Here is a 4532-nt window from a genome sequence, read left to right on the forward strand (position 1 = left end):
ATTTTTTAAAAGCTGTTAATCCTGTCATAGAAACTATTAGTTCAGCTGTTTTGTGACGTATGTTGATTTAAATTTCGAATATACGTAGTCTTGATCTGGTTCCTTGAAACAAACTACTACATTACCATTTTTTTTCAGAATGACTATCATTTAACATGCTATTTTTTAATATATTTTGTTTAAAATGTTTTATGTATTATAAATGAATAGAAAGTTTACAAATATCTTACTTAAAAAGTTACACGAATTCATTTAAAACCGTTAAACTATTATTTATTCATTCTTCAACGAAATATTCGTAAAAATGAAATAAATCACTAATATTTTTTGGAAGTTTTAATGATAATTTAAAAAAAGCATTGATAAACTTTCATTTTTACATTTACAAAATAATTAACACACAGTTAGTTAATTCTATTAATTCTAAATTTTTGTATATTAATAAAAATAGAACAAGAAACTGGTGTCTTACAGATAACTTTTATTGACATGAAAATGCAATTCAGCAAATTACAGATCACAATGATTTTCAGGAAAGACAGTAGTGATGTGACAATCCAGGAAATACTCCATCACTCCCAACTATTTGGGCACATGTATATAATTTTTATATAAATATGTGTGCATAAATGCATATACACACACAGATACTATTTTAATTGTGCATAAAACTCCCATCACACTCCAAGAAAGACATTTCCTTCTGATACAGATAAGAATTAAGTTACATTTGGTGAGGTACAACAGTTCTTAACTCAAGTGCTGATATGTACGATAGAACTCAACACAATTGACTACTCTAAATCTCTTATAGCCTGGCAGCCATTCACATAATTTATAGGCAAATTATTCTAAGGCATAATTAAATTGCTGCCAATATTTGGTATAGTTAGCAGCATGGCACATAACTTTTATCTATCTCAACTCGATTTATATGCACAACACTTTACAACAAATGGACACAACTAAGTAGGGGGATTTTTATTCTTAAATACCACAGTCTCAGGTTTATCATCCGTTACACACCAAAAAAATTTAATCTAAACTAAGCAATGTATAAAGAAATTGGCATAAGCCAGCTTTAAAGTACTCTAAAGTAAATCTCAAATTATACAGTACAGGCAACATAACAAGTGATATGATGAAATGTCATGATATGTTTATCATTAATTACATAAACTTGGTGGGTAATGACCTGAGACGGTTCCCAACATTCCCCATAAAAAGCTCGCAGAGCTGCCCTTCTATATTAAAAATTTTAAACTTTGTTTGCAACAGCTATATAATGAAAGTGCACATCTGAGTGGCTTGTGCGAGCAAAGAACATACTATTTAGTTATTCATATACAGATTGGCTCAACCATTCTTTCAACTATTTTTATACAACAAATATAACTAAATAATTTGTCCCTTGTTTGATAAGCCACGTAGCAAAAACAAAGAAAAACAGCTGCTCAAGACAGCAATTGTATTTGTATGATTAAAAATTGTGCACCTTTTTTCAAATGATTAATTTGAGCCTTTAAAAATGGAGGGATTTGAAAGCTGTACATACATTGACAAGCTAACATATCACATAGTTACTTTTTGTTAAAAGCAATTTTCTTTATCAATTTTTAAATGGATATCACATTAGATTATTCAATTCTGAATTTAATTACATATTTTAATTTACATATTTCATTTGCCTATTTTTATTTTTTTTAATCAAGGGGACATTTCATTATATACAATTTGATGCATAATTACAAATCAAAGCACTTTTCAACAAACAAAATTTTTGCACTTTTCCAAAAACAAACCTTTTAATCATTCTCAAGATTTTTCTTTGATAAAAGTAACTGTCAATCATCATAGGAAACAAATTGCTTTTATACATTTAATACATTCAGTACAATTGTTAACATGATGAGGATGGGGAAGATGAACAGTAGATCAACAAAATGTTATGATTTGGCTTTAAAGGTCACAAATCACCAAAGTTCATAAAAATGACTACAAAATTGAAATTCAATTGTTACACATGATTGTAAATATGTAAAATTTTAAATCTCTGGGAATTTACAAGACAGACTAAATTTAATTTGTTAATAAAGTAAAATGGTTCTCACAAAAGTGCCCATGGAAAGAAAGAAAACAAATATATGGAAAGAGACAAAAAAACAAAACAAACATTTGTCAAACACAAATGACAAGAAATATGAATCTGATTATGACAAGCATCGAATTCATTTGTTTATTTTTTAAATATTAAATAATTGATTCCCATTGGGAATGACCGAGAACCATCAGTTAAAAAATTAAAATATTTAATTTAGTCATAAATAAAAATTTAAAGTTAAATACTGATTAATTAATGGCACATTCAAAATTGACTTTTTTTTCTTTTACACCTTATACTTCAATTCGATAGTGTGGTCTTTTGATTGCATTGTTTTTTTTTTTATCTAAGCACAAATTTTTAAAATATAAAAATCAAACTTTAAAACAGTGGTCAATTACTACATTATTTTTTCCTGTTAACAGTAATAGTAATATTTCAAAAATACCACACTATATAACAGTTACATACAAAATAACATTAAGTAGTAATCAATTAGTAAAATGGTTTTCAGTTAATCCAAATATTTATATATATTTATATATAATTTTTTTCAGTTTACAAAGATCCTCATATGGCCTACTTTCATTATATATTTGATTTTTTTTCTTTCTTTTTATTATATATATATATAAATGTTAACACCTATACTCAACTTCTAGAATGTGCGATTAAGTTTTTAATTGCCCATATTAATTAATGCACATTTATAACTATCTAGATCAGTGGTGTCCAAAAGTGGAATGCAAATTGGAGCCACATGAGCTAATTTAATAGATATGCAGCATTTTGACTGCATGAGCAAAGTTTTTGGAATAGTTCCACAACTTCTTTTTTAAGTTCAATTGCACCAAATTTAAATTTACAATTCTTCCATTTACATGAATTGTAGCATGGACAGTAATTGTATGTAACTAGATTCCCTTCTTCTATCACTTCAATATTCATCCTTGATATATTCTGAGCACCTTTTAGTTTCAATTCAAAACAAAATTTTTCACAACAAATGGATTAAATGTTTTTAATTATAATTTGAAAATCATAATTGATTTTTTTGCTAATATATGTTTCTGAACAAACTTTAAAGATATGTCCAGACTTATATATTGTTTCAATGTTTCTAGACTTCATCAGGATAAATTGCTTCCTGAATTTCAAAAATAATTCCGTATGTATCAATATGTAATATTAATACATATGAAAATATTTCTAAAGAACTGTAAGTCAATATTTCAGGGGCATGTTTCTATTTTCACAAAAAATAAGAAGTAATACAGGTTTTGTTTACAGGTTTGCAGATAGGCTGAGATGTTTAAACAATTAAAATATGATACAATCTATACATTTGAGGGAAATTTTAAAAATCTTGTAAAAAATCTAGAAAAATTATTTTAATTAATTAAATACAGTGGTACCTCAGGATATGAAATTAATCCCTTCTGAAACTGAGATTGTATCACGAAAATATCTTAAGATAAATCATTTTTTCCCATACAATTACATGTAAAACCAAATAATTCATTTCAACATGAAAAACACACTCAAATTAAAGCTAAGAACTACATTGAAAAAAAATAACTATAGTAAGGAAAACACTGAAAAATGCATTTTGTAGTTGTAAATGTATAAATAACCATAATAGAATAATAGTTGATTAAAAAAAAAATGTAGTTTTATTTGCACTTTACCTTTGAGGATAGATGATGGTGGAGGTGTAAACTGGTGGCAGAAGAGCAGGAGAAGGGAAATGATACTAAAAGTTAACTTACATAACATAATGTAACAATAACTTAAAAATAACTTAGAAAATAAAAAAAAATTAGTGTTGTTTTATATACAGGTAACCCCCGTATAGTACGGCACTTCTATAGCATGGATTCACTCTAACACGGTTCGAGAATTGGGAACATCCCCCGTATAACACAGTGCTTTTATAGCACAGGTTCACTCTAACATGATTCAGGAATTGGGTAAAATCCTCGTACAACACAAAATGTAATAAAGGGTGCGTTCTTTTATACCTCCGCGCGAGCATTCTAATTGTTTTCGTGGCTACTTTGAATGCTCTTTCAACAAATAATCCATTTAATGGTTAAATTTTACAATTGGGACCCTTCTTTTGCCTCTAAAAGCTCATTTTAGAATTATAGATTCCTCCACACGATACTATCAATAGTGCGGGCGCCGCCATTTTTCTTTCACCGTCGTTCCTAAATTCCTACAAACGGCAGCGCATTCCCGTTGCAGAGCGACCACTATTAACGAATGCGCCCACAAACTGTTACCAGTTGATGATGCTCATGCTGAGATTATCATATAAAATGAATAATCCTCTGGTAAAATATTTACTTAAATAATAAATAAGTATTTTACCTATGAAAAAAATGAATAATAAATCCGATTTAAATAAGGATTTAACAACATGTTTTTT

The sequence above is a fragment of the Centruroides sculpturatus genome, unplaced genomic scaffold (assembly GCF_000671375.1).
Source record: "Centruroides sculpturatus isolate CEXI.00-Female unplaced genomic scaffold, Cexi_2.0 scaffold313, whole genome shotgun sequence".
Taxonomy (NCBI): Eukaryota; Metazoa; Arthropoda; class Arachnida; order Scorpiones; family Buthidae; genus Centruroides; species Centruroides sculpturatus.